Source organism: Prinia subflava, chromosome 1 (genome assembly GCF_021018805.1).
Source record: "Prinia subflava isolate CZ2003 ecotype Zambia chromosome 1, Cam_Psub_1.2, whole genome shotgun sequence".
In the NCBI taxonomy this organism is placed as follows: Eukaryota; Metazoa; Chordata; class Aves; order Passeriformes; family Cisticolidae; genus Prinia; species Prinia subflava.
The window spans coordinates 2,703,027-2,721,206 of NC_086247.1; the positions used below are offsets into that span (position 1 = coordinate 2,703,027).

General features: G+C 43.4%; 1 protein-coding gene across 7 annotated transcripts in view; it reads left to right on the forward strand.

Annotated features, from left to right (window-relative positions):
* The window catches only part of TSNARE1 (t-SNARE domain containing 1), a 472,834-nt gene that overhangs the window by 186,584 nt on the left and 268,070 nt on the right, over positions 1-18,180 (forward strand). The gene's annotated exons all lie outside the window — the stretch shown is intronic.

Here is an 18,180-nt window from a genome sequence, read left to right on the forward strand (position 1 = left end):
GAACTCTCTAAAATACTATATTTGCTTAAAATAAGCAACCTAAAAAAAAAAAAAAAAAAAATTCAACAGAGAAGTTCTTTATCTGCATTGTGTGGGGGATTGAGAAACCCTACTGATGTTGCCAAAGCTATTTTAAGCTATGAGAACACAATACATTTGAAAGTTTAATTGCTTGCTGAATAATGTAAGCTGTCAAAATAAATACTCAAGGTCTTGCATAAAGGAGAACATTAGGGGAAAAAAATAAAAAAAAAGACAAAGCAGAAATGTGAAGTCAGTCAGAAGTGGAATCACAGTTCACCCCCAGCAATAGCAGCACCTTTATTTCAGCGTTCAGTAACTGCAGCAACAAAAAACCAGCAAAGGTTCCAGTGGTAACACTTTATTTTCTAGAGTATTTGTAAATATGTGGCTGGGTCCCACAAGTGCAACTGCTCAGAGATAATCTCCCTCTCCCAAAGAGGATGGGATTCAGGCTGCCTTTTCCTCTGACTAACCACAAGGAACAATTCAGCTCCATCAGCTCCAGCGTGCAGCTGATAAAAGCTCCCACCCCACAGAAGGCCGAGGGAAAAGGACTGGAGGGGTGGCTGTGGAAGCACTGGGATGGACAGGAGGCTTTAGGTCACAGATTTTGCCAGACAGGCAGCTTGAAAAATAAAACTGGTGCTTGGTTTAGTGTTATTTGTTGGTGCAATTTTTTTCCTGGTTTTACTGAACTTGAGGATGAGGTCTTGGTGCGTTTTCTTTCTAAATCGACAGGATTTATCAGCAGCATGTGAACTCTTCAAACCATCTCTTTTCAGAAGGAAGAATAATCTCTCCCTACCCCTGCAAAATCCAGGGAAACACAGACATCAAGGGGGGATTTTGTGGGGGTTTTTGACACATCAGTTTTGGCTGAGGTTGGTGAAGAAGCATAGCAGAGTTGGCAAGGATTGGTACTCTCAGCGAATGGGAAGTTGAGCTCAGAAACATTTAGCATAAAAACTCCAGAATAACTGAACCATTTTCACCCTTGTTCTGCAGGTGGATTTGAATACCTCAGGTTTTGAGTGACATTAATCAAGATTCTTAAATTCCTTTAATTGGGTCGGTCTCGTGGCCTGTAGTAACAGTTTTTTAGCAGTAAGCTGTGCACTGTGAGATGTGTTGTGTTTCCTCATGTCCTGGTGCTGCCTGTGCAGCCACTTCCACTTTCTTCATTAGACCCAGGAAGGATAATTTGTCCGTGGAGGGGACAAAGATCCAGTGCTCCTCACTGCCTGCTGCAGGTGAAGAGGCACTATCAAGGTGTTAATCCCTGGCTACTGCGGAGGCAGAAGATGATTTCTGTGAAACTGAGCCCTCGTGAAGGATGTTCAGACAATCACATACCTTGCAGAGCAATTTTGGGGCTGTGAGGGTGTCTGACCCTCGTGGTGAGGTGTGCATGGATTGTACAAGTGTAGTGTTACAGAGTCAGAGAACCACAGTTCAGATGGGAAAAGAGATTTTAGATTATCAAGCCCAGCTGCCAAACCCAGCATCACCACTGTGGTCACCACTAAACCTCACGTCCTCATGTGCCACATCCATCTCCAGGAGTGGTGGTCACTCCACCACTGCCCTGGGCTGCTTTTAACAATGACAACCCTTCTGTTAAGAAATTGTTCCTGATATCCAATCTAAACCTCTACTGGAACAACTTGAGGCTGTTTCTTCTCATCCTGTCACTTGTTACCTGGGAAAGTGACCCCCACCTGGCTGCGTCCTCCTGTCAGGGAGATGTGGAGAGGGATAAGGTCCCCCCTGAGCCTCCTTTTTTGCAGGCTGAGCCCTCCCAGCTCCCTCAGCTGCTCCAGACCCTTCTCCAGCTCCTTTGCCCTTCTCTGGACACACTCCAGCCCCTCAAAGTCCTTCTTGTCATGAGGGGCCCAGAATTGGACACAGCACTCGGGCTGTGCCCAGCACAGAGGGACAATCCCTGGTCCACGCTGTTGCTGACACAGAATTCCAGGATGCCACTGGGATGTGGCTGGGATATCCTGTGTCTCCTCTGGCTTGTACAACCTGCTTCACTTTTCAAGGAAGAGGGTACTCGAAGGAGAAGGGTAAATGCCCAGGTGTCACCCTGGGGAAGAAATAAATGCTCCCTTGTCACCTAAAAACATCATTTATATTTCCCAAATCTCTCTGCTCCTCTCCCAGCACAGGCACACCTAAGAGGAGTTTTCCTCCACGGTCTGCTGAGTCTGAAAGGCAGGATAAGGAGTGTGACAGCTCTCTGCAAAGTTAACTGGAATCAAAACTGAGCATTTCTAATGGGTTTTCTCTGTGTTTGCTATCAGGCCTGATCCTCATAAGTGATTTCTCTTGTCAGCGCTAAGTGGCTGTGAAAATATTTCTACTGCAATTCAGAGCTGGCACAAAGACCAGGGAGTTCCCCCCAGGGGCTGGAGGAGCTGTGTTAGGCTGAGTCCTGCCCAGCAGCAGGTTCCTCTAGAGCCTGGCACAAAGTTGTTCCAAAAAGGAAACGATCTTAACCAGTTTTAAAACAGAGGTGCACATTGCAAAGCACTGCCCTGATGTGGGTCAAGAAACTCAGCAGGAATTCCCAGGAATGGCATTTCCCAATGACAATTCCCAATCCTGTTAAATGGTTTGACCACTTAACTGGTGAGCTTGGGGAAGGAAAATGAACTTTTTTGCCTCTCTGTATAACTCGGGAATTATGCAGCAGGACAGAGTGGAATATTTCCAGTGTTCACAATTTGTGGTTAAAGTATAAAAAAAGATCATGAGAAAACACAAGACATAATTGAGATCTATGAAAAAAAAAACAAAAAGAGGGTGTTTCTCAGTGAACCTTGAACACAGTCTGATTTTGGTTTTATTTTTATTTGTTGTCTTAGAAATGAGTCTGAGAAGGGACTTGTTACAGAGTACAAGCCCCTTCAAAGGGGGAAAGTTCTTAAATCTATCAGGGAAATGAGTGAAAAAAGAGAGTAAGAAGCTGACACCAGAAAAAAATAAATAAAAAGATACAATTGACAAATAGATTTGAGTGTGCTTAACTGGGGGAACCCATCACCGAGGCTTTGCTCATGTTTGACTCCACTTGTGAAATGAAAGAGAGGTTGAGCAGGTGTCTCAGAGACTTTTGAACTGCATTTTGCTGAGGAGATGCTCCCAGAACAGGAGGAAATGCTCCCGCCCTGTGAAGAGGGGCAGAGGCTGGAGGTGAGGAGGTCTCCTCTCCTGCTGAGGGGGATCACACCTTGCAGCAGAAGTGTTTTCACTGAGCTGGTCACACAAAAATGCTCTTTAGTCAACCAAGACATAGAGCTGCCTTTATTTGATTGGAATACTCTCATTTGGGGACTGTATCCAGATATATAAATTCCTTTATTTTATTACTTCCCTTTCTTTTTAATTTACAAAATTTCTAGTGTAAATCACTACATTGCTGAATGATGTAGTATTAGTTACAGAGCGTGGGCTAAATAATGGTTTTTGATGGTGAACTGAAGCCTTTTGAAGCCTTTTTCCCTCCTATCACCTTCTGATCACACACCACACCAACAATTGTGGTTTCCCACCTGGACTGAACTAAAAAACTGGATAATTCCAAATGTCTCTTTATGTTTCTGCTACTTCACAAATTGTCTGCAATGCCTCTTTGGATCTTCCTTTTTATTAGTCACAAGGTGGCCACGGGAAGCTGTATGTAAAGGATGGGACACAAATTTCAGGAGGATGAAGGATAGGCTGTAGGCAGGGAGCAGCTGGAAATGAGTAAGAAAATTTGTAAAAAGACCAGAAAGGTGTATTCTGGAGAACCCTGCCCCCTTTTGTTCTCAGACATCTCGGGTTATAAATAGGAGATAATGGAATGCAACGTCCTGCAGAAATCGTGAATAATGAGATGGATGATGTACAAGAGCAAGTGGAGGTCGCAGAGATAAACTGTAATAATGCCTGAATTTATTGGGGAGGGGAAAATGAGTTGGAAATGACTTTGGCTGGCTTCTTGTTTTAAATGGTAGGAAAACAAGGCATATAAATCCTGAAAAGCAAAAGTTCAATTCAAGACACCGGTGCAAATCGAGAGTAATTCCATTAAAGGTAATGGAATTACGTCAGGGCAGGACCGGAGGTAAGTTCAGACCCAATTACATCCTGGTCCTAAAATGAGATTTCGATATTGTTTGCCAGCATTTGTAGTGCAGTGAGAGCCCAAATGAGAGCATCACTTTGCTGTGCTGGGTGAACCTTCAGCTCCCACTGCCAAGGCACAGAAAACAGGAGAAAAGAAGCAGGAATTAGTTCTGAGTACGACAGAAAGAGGAACTGAAGAAGCCAAAATGTTAAAGCAGAAGTAACCTAGCTCATTAATGCAGTTTTTAAATTTGTGCTTTTAAATTTGTGTTTTTAAATGTGTGTAAAAGGAAAAGCAAGTGCTGTGGTCTCTGTGGGAGCAGTGTGCACCTGGCCAGTGCTTTCAGTGTGGAGCAAAGCTTGTCCTTGGAGCCAACTGGGGAAAACAAAACAAAACAAAACAAGAAACAAATCAAAATTAAAAAAAAAAAAAAAAAGAAGGGCAAAACAACAACAAAACAAACAAAAAAACCCCAGACCAACACAAAACAAACAAATAGAAGTTTGCAAGTTTATTGAAAGGGGCAGCTGATAAGAGATAGTTGGGTATTTGGCTGGAAAGGAGCAGTCTTCGGTGACCTCAGTTTTTTGATCTTTGCAGGAAAAAAAGACAAATTCGGCAGAAAATGCAGGGAAGGAAAAAAATCTCCTTTTTAAGGTTATTTCCTCAAGCTTTTAAAAAAATATTTTTGTTCTTTCAGTCAACATCTGAACAAATACCAGCTAGTGCAGTCACAATGCTAAATTTCATTTTATGATGCAGGTAAGGAATAGTTATTTTCTGCAACAACAACAGCAACAACAACTGATTTTGCTGAAATAGGGAACATGGAAAAAGCAAGCATACATGAAATAGGTTTTGTTCTGATCAGTGCTTTCTCCTGAACCCACAGTTTTATCAGGGTCTTTTTATTATTATGGCTTAATTCTGTGTGGCTTCAGAGGGACTCTAAGCTGCTCTGCATTTTTAACAATTAACTGAAATACCTCGAATTTCCCCCAACCATCCCATCTGCAAACAGATTTTCTCAAGAGACAACAGCTGTTACTGAACTGTTGGGCTCTTCTAACAAGGAATGTTGTCTAAAATCTGGTAAACATGTTATGATCTGCAATTTACTCTCCTGGACAGTACCAGGCTGGTTGGAAAATAGTAAAGGAGTATTAAAAATCAACTCTCCAGGGAGGGAGGGCAGAAGGGAAGAGGGATATTTCTGCAATATTTTCTCTCTATTAAGAAAAATATTCCCTGATCAGGTTCCCTGCCACACATCCAGACATTTGACAATTTGATTTTCTAACGTTGTTTTGAAAGCTGCTGCTGTGGATTGCTTGTTTTATTTTCTGTTCTCAGTGAGACAGCACCAAAGACTTTTCTTCGTAGTTATCTCTCACATCTTGCAGCCTCCAAAAATAATAATAATAAAGCACACTTCTGAAGTGGCATTGAATTAATACATTTATGCAAGAGATTGATGTGGAGTAATCAAAGGAATACAGCTGATCCAGCAAGCTCCATTATGGAAGTTTTTAGGGCAGATAGGATCCTGCACTGATAGAGATTTTTTATCTTCTGTAAGAGATAGTAGGAGAGCGTGGCACAAAATTGTATCTCACCAAGAGTGTAAAATACGCCTAAATCTTGCTGAAGTTGTGACTGCCTGTGACAGGAACAGGCAGGGGCTGGGAATGGCTGAAGCTGTGTCAGGGGCCACTGTGGCACTGTGGTCTGGTGGAGTTGCTTAGAGAACCCCAAATACCCAGATAAATGTTGGTCTAGCAGGGTGGAATGTATGGGGCAGAACATTTCTTTTTGGCAATGAACCTAAATATATCTCTCAGCTGTTCCAACCCCAGTGATGACTTAATTCTTTTTAATTTTTTGTCATTAATAAGGGAAAATAGAAAATCAGGAAGCAGTGATTTCTGATTATTTTTACAATTTTAATTTTATCTTAATTGAGTGGTTGTTTCAGGGCTTTCCAAACATTTTGATAAACTCTTGGGTGTTTTTTGACCAGAGATAACCCTCACTTCCCCTTGGAATGAAGTAAAAAGGAAAGGAAAGGAAAGGAAAGGAAAGGAAAGGAAAGGAAAGAAAGGAAAGGAAAGGAAAGGAAAGGAAAGGAAAGGAAAGGAAAGGAAAGGAAAGGAAAGGAAAGGAAAAGGAAAGGAAAGGAAAGGAAAGGAAAGGAAAGGAAAGGAAAGGAAAGGAAAAGGAAAGGAAAGGAAAAGGAAAGGAAAGGAAAGGAAAGGAAAGGAAAGGAAAGAAAGGAAAAGGAAAGGAAAGGAAAGGAAAGGAAAGGAGGAAAGGAAAAGGAAAGGAAAGGAAAAGGGAAAGGAAAAATAAATTCTGGGGAAAAGCATCAATCCAGTGATCTGAGCAGACCTCAACACATCACAGAATCCTGTTGGTTGGGATGGTTTCCTGGATGTCATCTGGACCAACAACCAGAACAAGGCCAACTCTGACCAGGCTTCTGGCAGCCTCAAGTGGCAGCAGACCTCAGTTAAGGAAAATGCTGGGATTCATTCGTGTCTTATCACTTACCCCTGCTGACTTCATTTCTCCAGCTTTCTTATCTTTGCACCTTCTCAGCAGTTTTGGGATCAGGGGAAGGGATCCAGGTGAGTGCTCCAGCCAGAGGACAGTGTACAACTCGTGGGTTGGCAGCAGAACTGATTTGTGGCGTTCTCTGTGCAGGAATGGTCATCCTGGAGAGCCAGAGAGCTTTTGGGAAAGGAAATCTGCCTGTCTACATGAAACCAGTGTTTTTAAACCCCCTGGAAGGGGCACACATTAAATTCCTACAGGCTTTTGAGTAACCAGAGAGGCCCCAGTGTGTGTTCTGGTACCCTCCAGGGTGGCTCAGTCCTGGGTGGAGGTGGTTGGATGGGTGGCTTGGATGTCACATGCATCAGTAGCCACGAGTCTGGATCTCACTCAGTGGTTGTGTTTTGTTCAGTTCTCAGGGAGAAGTCCTGAAACAAACAAAAAAAAACCAAAACCCAAAACAAACCAAAAAACCCCCAAAAAAACCCCAAACAAAAACCCCAAAAAACAAACAAAAAAAACCCCAAAAAACAAACCATAAACAAAACAAACCACAAACCACAAACCACTAAAAAAAACAAAAAAACCAAAAAACCAAAAAACCAAAAAAACCCCCAAAAAACAAAAAAAACCCCAAACAAAACCAAAAAACCCAAACCAAACAAAAAACAAAAAAACCCCCCAAAAACCCCCAAAAAAACAAAAACAAAACAAAAGACAAAAAACAAAAAACAAAAACCAAAAAACAAAACAAACAAAAAACAAAACCAAACCAAACAAAAACAAAAACCCAAAAAAACCAAAAACCTACAAAAACAAACAAAAACCAAAACGAAAACCCAAAACCAAAACCAAACCAAAAACCAAAAACCAAAAACCAAAAACCAAAAACCAAAACCCAAACTAAACCAAAACAAAACAAAAAACCAAAAAACCCCCACCAAACCCACAAAAACAAACAAACAAACAAAAACCAAAAACAAACAAACAAAAACAACACAACCAAATCAAGAACAGGTTACTGATACTGTCTGATTCCTCTCAGTTAAAGAATTAACACTGGGTAGTAACAAATCCCCTCCAGCCACTCTGCCCCCAGCCTGGAGCACTGCCAGGGGGTTGTTGTGACCCAAGGGCAGGACTTTACGTATAATGAATTGTCCCCAACTTTTAATTTCAATGGTTTTATTCAGAAAGCTATGAATTATTGATTCAAATCACTCAAAAGCAGCCCAGAAGTTTGGAGTTGACGTGTGCCTCCTGTTGCTACCACAGCAAACACTGAGAGATTTTATTGAGCTGACAAGGAGGGGAGAATCTCTTTCTGCTCTATAATAATTGAGCCATCACCAATTATCCAAGATCTCATGTGTCTGAAATTCTCCAGATTTTCACTGTGCTCCAGAAGTCCATTTTCAGGTGAACAAACTCTTCTGTTCATTTGGGAAGGAAAAGAAAAAAATTATATTTAGGATTACTTCCTTTAGCTTCTTGCATTTCAGCCTGACCCTGTTCTGATGTAAAATCCCTTTATTTTAAAAGGGAAGGTCAGTCACATGCTTCAGAAGCATCTCTCCTGTGGTGCTTTGGTCCTTTAATGGATATTACTGCTGAATTCATTTAGGGAACTCGACAGCTGGATCCATGTGCTCAACTTTTTGGCAGCTGTTGCATAAACTTAGCACACTTAACCATTTTGTATGAAAGCCTGTTTTTAAGCACCAAGGCTGCAAGGAAACACATTTGGGCTGTTCCATCTGCTTTTATGGTGCACTGTGTGTGACTTTCTCTGTTTTCTTCTCTCTTTGGATTCTTACCTGCACAAATGCAATGTGATTTTCACCAAATGATTTTAAATATGTAATTTCCTACCCAGGTTAGGTTTACAGTGGCTCATGTTGAAGGCAACAGAGAATCAGTTTCTGGAATTTTTTATTCTGCACATGAGCCTTGATTCTGGGAGAGGAGAAGCATTATTGATCTTTCATCAGGTAATTTTCTTTCAAGCACCTGCACTGGACTCTTAACAGTGGTCCTTAAGCTGAATCCATTTTCCCCCTAGAGAACAAATTTGCTATCAGCAGCAGAGGTTTCAGATAACGGGGCTCACAGTTTTCACATTTGAATGGATTGGAACACTTGGATATTTCCCTTGGCCCTCCCTGTAAACAGAGAGTTGCTGTGTCTGAGTTCATTAAATGCTTCATCCATTGCCTTCTGCCAGCAGAAAGAGAATCCTGCCTTACCTGAAACAAACCACAGAGCCTGGTGATTTGTAATGGACTTCTTCAGGTCTTTTATTCTGTTTGTTTATCCTTTTATTATCTATTTCCACCCTCTTCTTACTGGGGCAGGATCCCTTTGAAGTTTAATTTTTTGGGCGACCATGGGTGCAATTTAATTCTTGTGGAGGCACAAGTCCTCCTGGCCACAGCCTGAGGGTTTTTGTCACGGGCCAGGGCTGGAGATTTGCACAGCTCCTGTAATAGCAGTGCCTTTTGGGTGCTGGTGCAAAATTTATTGCCCCACAAAATGGGGTCTTCACTCACACGGCCGCTCCGGCGGGTGTTTTATGGGCCAATAAAGTGCCTTGTGTTTTTGTAATCTAAGTGCTCGTCTGCTTTATGGCCTGATGTCACTTGCAGGGTGGTGGGGAAGAGCGACTTCTGGCACGCTGGAAATTATGCATTATTGGCACCTGAGAGCCTGAAGGATCTTAAAAGCAATGAAATGTGGGGCTGATGAGCAGAGGAGTCTCACCAGTGGCATTTCTTTTCAGATTTTTGCCTGTTTTGGAAACGTAATCATTCCTGAAAAGAGACAGATACATCTATCTGCCTGCTAAATTAAAGTGTTGCTCAAAAAGCAGTGCCAGGCAGAGGGAAATGCAAGGTGAATGGAAAGGACAGTCAAGGAGAAAGAAAAGTATTAAGAGATTTAGACTCTATATTTTGAGTGCATTGCACTCTGTGTGGGATAAATATATTAATTTGCCTTGTACTTCACAGCTTGCCCTTATGTTCAGAAAGTTGCAGAGATGTCAGATTTAAAGAGGTATATGAAGTATAAGGGATAGAGCAATAGGTGGCAAGTAGGCTGCTGAGATCCATTTCTCTTCCCAGCACAATTCCTTCCAGTCATCTCTGTGCTTTTGAGAACAAAGTACAATATGAAACCAAATAAAACCACAACAAAAAAAAAAATCCTGCTCTCAAGCAAACATATTTTAAAGCTGATTCCTGCCTTTTATTATGTTCACATTTTTCTGTTCTCCTGTCTTCTGCTCAGGGAAAAAAAAAAATCAGAAAAAATAGATCTTGGCACAAGTGCCTCAAGGGAGTGTGTTCAGAAAGCGCCAGCACTGTTACCAACATCGACTTTTACGCTTCACTTTGTACTTTAAAATGTCTCTTTCCTCCAGCTGACCTCCCTCTCTGCATAGCACTGTACTCCAAAACCCCTTGCAGCAGAGGAAGAGGTGGAGGAGAGAGAAAAAACAAAGTTGTGGAGCACTTGGTGTTTGCTCTTGCTGTGGAGTCGAGGGAGCTGCTCAGGAAGGTACGACAGGTTCAGTGTGAGCAGAAATGGCACTGGTGAGAGCAGAGAGCCCCAACCCACAGGACACAGAGCAGGGAAATTCATTCTCAGCAGCAGTGGAAGTGATCACCTCCAGAAGGAGTCACAAAGGTAATTTTTTTCTGTCTGAAGCAGCAGCAGTTTGCAGCTTCCCCTTCTGGTCCCAATGTTTTTGTACCAGGCAGGCTGAGAGCTACAGGTCTGGCTCAGGACATGATGGTGGGTATAAATGTGGGATGAATTTTAGGTGGGTGAGGAAGTGGTTTGGACATCCCCTATCAGGGAAAATGTGATCAGAGGACTGGAGTGAGAAGTCCTGGTATCTTTCCTCACTTGCTGGAGCTGGACAAGTGAGGGGTGGGAGTGGCTGTGCTTTGTAAATGTGTGGAGATGTCACGGGGCAGGAGGTCCTGTCCTAGCTCGGGTGATGTGGCTGGGGAAATGTTTTGGGAATTCAGAATCACAGAATGGGTCAGGCTGGAGGTGACCACAGTGGGGTCATCTAATCCAACCCCTCTGCTCAAGCAGGAAAATCCCAGAGCAGAGGCACAGGATTGTGTCCAGATGGTTCTGGAATGTGTCCAGTGAGGGAGACTCCACAGCCTCTCTGGATGATCTATTCCAGTGCTTGGAAAGAAGTCCTTCCCCATGTCCATGTAGAACTTCCTGGGATCAGTTCCTGCCTGTTCCTCCTGTGCCATTGCTGGGCCCCACAGAGCAGAGCCTGGCCCTGCTCAGAGCCCTCCCTGCAGACAGGGACAGACAGGGATGAGGGCCCCTCTCAACTGTTTTTCTTGAGGCTGAACAGCCCCAGCTCCTTCAAAATCTTATCAGAGATGCTCCAATCTCCAGATCATCCTCATCACCCTTCACTGGCCCCATTCCAGGAGCTCCATGTCCCTCCTGGACTGAGGAGCCCAGAACTGGACACAGCACTCCACATGTACCTCACCTCCTCACCAGGGCTGAGGAGATTTACACAGGAATTTGGAACTGGGCATCAGAGCTTAGGGAGATTGATATAAAAGAAATACAGTAGCAAACTCTTGGTGTGATTTTTTTGTTTGTTTCTTTGGTTGGTTGCACTTTTTTGTTTTGTTTTGTTTTGTTTTGTTTTGTTTTGTTTTGTTTTGTCTTAGGAATTAGAGAACTTGTGGATGGTATTTAGTTTTGGTGAAGTTCATATTGTTGGGGGTGTGGAAATGGTATGGAGGGAAAATTTAGTTCCTTCTCTGTAAGACATGAGAGAGAAGGTTGGGACCTGGAAGGTGAAATGTGGGACATAAATAAAGCATATTAAAACTGTGTTTTTTGGGGACAGAAAGTCTGTGTAATGAGAGGTCCAAGAGATGCTTTTCTGTTTAGAAGGATATGGACTCTATGGATGAGCCATGTTTGAAGCAGGATTTGTTTGTTGAGTTGCATTTAAATCCCAGGTGGATAAACCCAAAATCATCTTGTCCCACCTGAATGGAGTTTCCAGATGGAAAAGAAAGAGAAGACAGGGGAACCCCAACTTGTGTTATCCATAACCATCTGTCTTGGAAGCCAAAAGCTATGCCATTGCCTTTGCCAGTGGGGGAAAAGCAGATCAAATAGAGCAGGAGTTGGCTAAATACTGGATTTCTTTCCATGTTGCTTCACTGTTGGTGGAGTTTGCATTGTCTCCAACACCTGTTGGAAATACCAATCCATTTGCATTGCACAGACAGCCTAAATAATTGATATTTACAGTGCAACATTTATTAACATCAATGTGGAGGTTTATGAAGTCTTTTTATAATGCCTAAAAAGTGCACTTCTAACAAACCTGGTGTCCCCAGTGCTGTTGTTTTGAAACATTGTCTTCATATTTTCCATGAAGAAAACCAGTGTGAATCAAACCTTCCTCCAGTTTGGCCCATGAACTTCATGGTGACATTTGCTTAATTTATAATTTGTGATGAAACTGGGGATCAGGGTAACAAAAAATGTGTTTCCTTTGCTGGGCTGCTTCCTCCTGAACCCCACAGCACCTGATTCCTGCCAGGGCTGTGCATGAAGCTGCAGGGCTCTGGGTATTTGCTGCTTCTTAAAGCTGACTTTCTTGGAGATGATAAACCACCTGGCTTTGCTCTTTGGACTGCAAAAGAATTGCTTGGTCATTGCCTTTCTGTTTAGATTTCCTGCTAGTCCAAGGGTGGACATTTTTCACAGCTGTATGAGACAGCCTGTTTGCTCCACACTGACAATTCCAGGGGCACAATTGCTGTTAATGCCTTTTCCTTCTCACTTAAATCCTGATGGAGGAACCGGGTTTAGGCACATCACTTAATTTAAGCATACACACAGGAGCATTTGTGCTTTAATGCCCCTAACTAGAAATACACAAATAACCACAGCCAGCTGAAAAGTGTCCTGAGCTGTTTGTTTGCCTTTGATTTCTTGCTCACTTCACAAAATAACAAAACTCGTTGCAGTCGTTTGAGTGAAATGGATTCATTTTTCAATTAAAATTGCCTGGGTTTAAGCAATGCTGGGTTTTTTGGTGTTTTGGTTTGGTTTTTTTTTTATTTTAATGAAACGTATTTTCTGGGATGAAAATGCCTACATCTCAGAAATTGATGTGATTTGTTCCCTTTTTGCAGATGTTTGCTCTGCATGCTCTTGCCACTGAAAAAGATTTGGTGGCAAGAAAACACATGAATCAGCAAAAGCAACTTTTGAAACACAAATAATGCCTAAAAAAATTTCTACATCTCTCTTCACCAAAACTTTTCATCCTCCAAGTACTGGCTCTTTTTATTAACGATGGTTCCATTGTAATTTCTCAAGGAGAGCTGAAGCAATCGATCATTCATTCACATCAGTAAAGTACCCTTCATCTTTGCTTTTCACAGTGCCCTACTGAGTATTGAATGCATGTTAAATGCTCAAACCAAGAGAGGGAGTGTGGGAAGTATAACAGACTGCATTAATCCACAGTGCCATTTATCTCCTGTCCATTTGTCCCTGTCTTTGCTACTCGTGTGTGTGTGTGTGTGTGTGTGTGTGTGTGTGCAGGGCACTTTCTGGCACATTTGTGCACCCTCAAAGCAATATTTGTGATTCTCCTGTAGAGATCACACACAAGGTGATCTCTACAGGAGCATAGATGATGAGTAAACTTACTTAAGCAAGTCATCAGTCATCATTTCTATCTTCATGAAGTCCTTGGGATTTGTTAAATTTTGATTTTGAGTCTGTAGCTTCCAGCGCTGTTCTGCAACAGGCGCGTTGTTAAGAGGGAGTCTGCATTTGTTGGAGTCCACACCCAAACAGATTTGAGGATGAAACTAAGACCACATCCACACCTCTGCTATTCTGGGGAAGGGAGACTTTTCCATCATAGTCATGGAATGGTTTGGGTTGGAAGGGACCTTAAAGATCACATAGCTCCAACCCCCCTGCTGTGGGCAGGGACATCTCCCACCACTTTCTACAACTGTTTTGACAGTTTGTTATTTTTTCTTTGTATTTCTGGACTACAAGCAGGACTCAGAGAGTCTTTAGTTCTCCCCATCTCTCCCTGCAAGTTGGCTGAACTCCTACAGAGCCCTAAAACCAGCCTCCCTGAGTATCCCTTCAGCAGAAGTGGAATCTTCAAACCATGGAATGGCTTGGGCTGGAAGCGACCCTAAAGATCATTGAGCCCCAACCCTGAAAAACCTGGAAAGACAGGTTCAAGGAAAGACAAGCTTCAGCAAGGAGCTGCAGCAGATCCCTGGAAGGAAGGCGTGATCACAGCTCTGTGGAGGTTGTGTGCAGCTCAGCTGCTTTCTCCTCTCGCTGCAGGCAGCGCCGGCTCTGCCGTGGAGGATTCCTGCGGGAAACATCCCAGTGACCTCTCCTGACAGACGCTGAGCCTCTGGTCCCCTCCTTTAAAACACATCCCAGTGACCCTCCTGACAGATGCTGAGCCTCTGGTCCCCTCCTTTAAAACACATCCCGGTGACCTCTCCTGACAGATGCTGAGCCTCTGGTCCCCTCGTTTAATGCGGGAATGTGGAAGTCAGGACAGAGTTCCAAAGCATGGACAAAGCAGTCAGAGCCATCGAGGTTTGGGTGCCATTTATCTCGGGGCACTAAAAGGATTATCGGGGCAGTTCTTAAAACTTGGGTGAATATTAAGAGCTCACAGAGGGCAGCTGAGGTGCTTGGGCTGGGAACGGAGGGATCTGTTTGCTTTTTTGGCAGGAATCTGGTGCAGGAGGATGGTTTACCTCAGCACAAGCGAAGTTGCAAGGATAGGTAAAAAGAAATAAGGAGTTTATCAGCACCTGAAGAAGAAAAAAAAAAAATATATATATAAGTATCACGATCAGTAGGCACCAGGGTTCATCAAAACGAAAGTATGGCAAATTAAATTAATTTCTGCCTCTCATAAGCTAAGAGGCTTACTGCATAATGAAGGAGAGGGAGGTGTAATATATCTCAAATGCTAGCGGGGCGGATGCAAAGGATTCAAGGGGCTCTCCCATTAGGAAATAAAGTGAAACTTTTAAAATTAAAACTTACTTGGGAATAGTATGGGTGGGAGAAAGAAAAACACCGTGAGAGGTGACTAATGGCAGTGACATTGTTGAGCTGCCTCCCGTGGGGTCCTCTTTTGAGAGCTGTCAGCAGTGACTTGACAGATGGAGTCTGAGGCGATGCTGAACTAATCTGTAGGTGATGCAGGGTTAAGGGGGGAGGGTTTCATAAACTATTCTGCAGATAATTTTGTTGAAAAACACAAATCTGAATTGCTGTTAGTGGTTAATGAGCGACTAGCTGCCTGCAGCTGGTCAAATCCTGCAGGGCAGCAAGAATTCTCCTTATTTCAGTAATAACTGCTTCTTTATTTACGATTATTTAATTTTAAGAAGCCATGATAAAAAAGGTATTTAAAAATAGGTATTGAAGAAGCCATGAAAAAAATTGCCAAGGTTTGCACTTCTGTGATGAAATTTGTGAGGGCTGCTGACAGAAATTCCTGCTTTTTAATGCAGAACCATTGAACAACAGAACTGCAAACCATGTTCCCCTCTAGAGATGGTATTTCACCCATGTCAGGTGGGTTTGAAATACCTCCTCTTCTTTCCCCACACAGCCACAGACCATCCCCTAAGCTCCTGTAAGAAAAATAGTGCCATGTCTCCTCATACTTTCAAGTGACAGGCAAATTGGAAATCCATGATGCTTTCATTTTAGAATATTGTGTGGCTTGAAACCTGGAAGTAGCCGTCTGTATTTCTCCTGACTTTTACTCTGCTGGATGATTTACACCTATGCAAAGGGGTTTGCTGACAGATCAGAATTAGAGCTCTTATTTTGCTCTGTTGTAAACTATTCTTCAACATGCACAATTAGGTCTGGAAGAAGAAAAAGTGGAAGGAAAAAATGGCTGAGAAAGTCAGTTTAGAGCCAGAATAAGTAGATTTAACTGTTCTTCCTTTGATGACTTTAACAACACAGTAAATATACTTTAGGGCTTGGTGAAATTAGTGCAACAACTTAGGCCAGGTTGGATGGGGCCCTGAGGAGCCTGATCTAGTGGGTGGCCTCCCTGCCCATAGAACAGGGTTTGATCTTGAGGGTTGCTTTCAACCCAAACCATCCTGTGAGACTGTGATTCCGTGATTCTGAAAAATAACCTTTCCTTCCCAGTTCATCTTCCTGCTTTGTTTGGATTTGTAAAAAATGCATAGAGGTGAGAGACGCCCCCTGAATTCATCATGCAGAAACAGAGCCAGTTGTCCTCGACAGGAAAGATGTGTGCTATGCCTTTACAAACATTCCATGGGTGGGGGGGGTGGGGGTTAATGTCCTTGAAATGGGTCTTGATGTCTCTATTACCTTCAAGGGTTGTTACAGAACCCGAACAGTTTCACTCCTGAGACAAGTGGGTCTGCACAAGCCTGAGTTTCTGAACTTCGGGGTGAAATGCCAGGTTCAAGGGGGATATGTGGCAGGAGTTTTGGGAAGGCTGCACCTTCCTGGTACCTCAGGCAATGGGAAAAGGAAGAGGGCAATTTGAGGACTGGAGTTTGGGATAAAAGGAGGCTGCACCCTCCAAAACCCAGAGAGAGAAAACCCCGAGGGCATGTGCCCTGCTGGAACCTCTCCCTTCACTCGAATAAACCTCCAGGGCTCCTCTGTCTCCTTTTCACAGCGTGATTTTCCATAAATCCTGGAGAATGAGGTCCAAAGTGCAGTGATCTAAGGCAGAAGAAGTTCCCATCCTGCAGATGAGTGTTTCAGCTTCCTGATGATGGGAAGAGGAGGAGCAGGCACTGATCCCACTGGTGACCAGTGGCAGCACCAGAGGGAATGGCTGGAGCTGTGTCAGGGGAGGCTTAGGTTGGATATTGGGAAAAGGTTTTTCCCCCAGAAGGTTGTTGAGCTCTGGAACAGCCTCCCCAAGGAATGGTCACGGCCCCAAGCCTGCCAGAGCTCAAGGAGCATTTGGACAATGCTCTCAGGGTCAGGGTGGGATTGTTGGGATTGTCCTGTGCAGGGCCAGGAGTGGGGCATGGATGATCCTCGTGGGTCCCTCCCATCTCAGGATATTCTGATTCTCTGGTTCTGCTGTAGGACCATCCTGGCTGGGTAGGACACACTGTAAGGCTGGGTCACCACTCAGGTGTGGATTCTCTGCATCATTTTGGAGGTGCTGTTGAAGGTTGGAGTGGGAGCTTCAGACAAAGTTTATTAGAGGAGCTCCCATTGAGTGATGAGGTGCAGAGGGGACCCCTTTGCTTCCTAAACTCCTCAGAGAGGAGCCTGGGTGCAGCTGGATCCAGGCTTATCCCTGGACTTTGCCAACAGTCTAAGTTTTACAGCTTCATCCCTCAGACTTTATTGATGGCAAATCAGATACATGTCAATGAAAATGGATTATTTATTATGATGAATCACTGGACAAAACCCAATTAGAATTATTTACTACGTGGCATAAAAGCTAAAAGTGTATGATAGTATCAGATAGGATAGTGTACTATATCAAAGCAATGTTAAAGAAATTATGTTAAAGCTACCAAAATAATCAATTGTTAGAGATTATAACTCACCCAGGCTGGTGGCTGAGGGCAAATCTCTTTCACTCAGCCTTGAGGGACATCCTTGGGGCACATCCTTTACCCAAAGAAGGAATCTCCACACACACTCCGAGGAGGAATATGTTAGAAGAACCTGCCCTGTGGAAAGTGGGCTGGACTTTCATACTTTACAGGGGCTGACGGCCAGTCATGTGTCTCCAGGTCAGCTTAGCAGCTCATCTGCCAAACCTCTGCTTCACTGTCAGGGTGAGGTTTGAGGCTGGTGTGGCAGATTGATTTTAATATAGTTCTACACCAAAACCCAGCACATGTTGCCCCTCTTAGCCCACCTCTAATAGACTGAAAAACAGGGCATTGTTTGAGTTTTTTGACCACATTCCAGGGAAGAATCCATGCTACAGGTGCCCCTCTCCACAGACCACAAAGGATCTCCATTGGATTTTCTCTGTAGTTAAACAACTTTATTAGGTGGAGAAAGAGGAATAGGATCCTTGGATCCATTGCTGTCCCTGTGGGCAATGCATGAAGTTTTATCTACTTGTATTTGTGGTTTGCTGGGGACTATCTGTTCCCACAGCCACCAGTCCTTCACAGAATCCATCTGTAAGGCACGAGAGAGATGTCCTGTGGTGCCAATCTCCCTCTGCATATTTGATGCTCGCTTATGCATTTCTGTCTCCAGCAGCAATGGAATAAATGCAAATGCAGCTGCTCAAACTACTTCTGCTTAAGCCACAGATCCTGCAGCTCAGTGCTCTGCTCAAAGTACTCTGATTTTTACCTCTTTTTGGATAAGAAAACTGCAGTAAATAATACAGCAGCTGCGAAAAAGGCAAGTTTTGAGTTATGCTG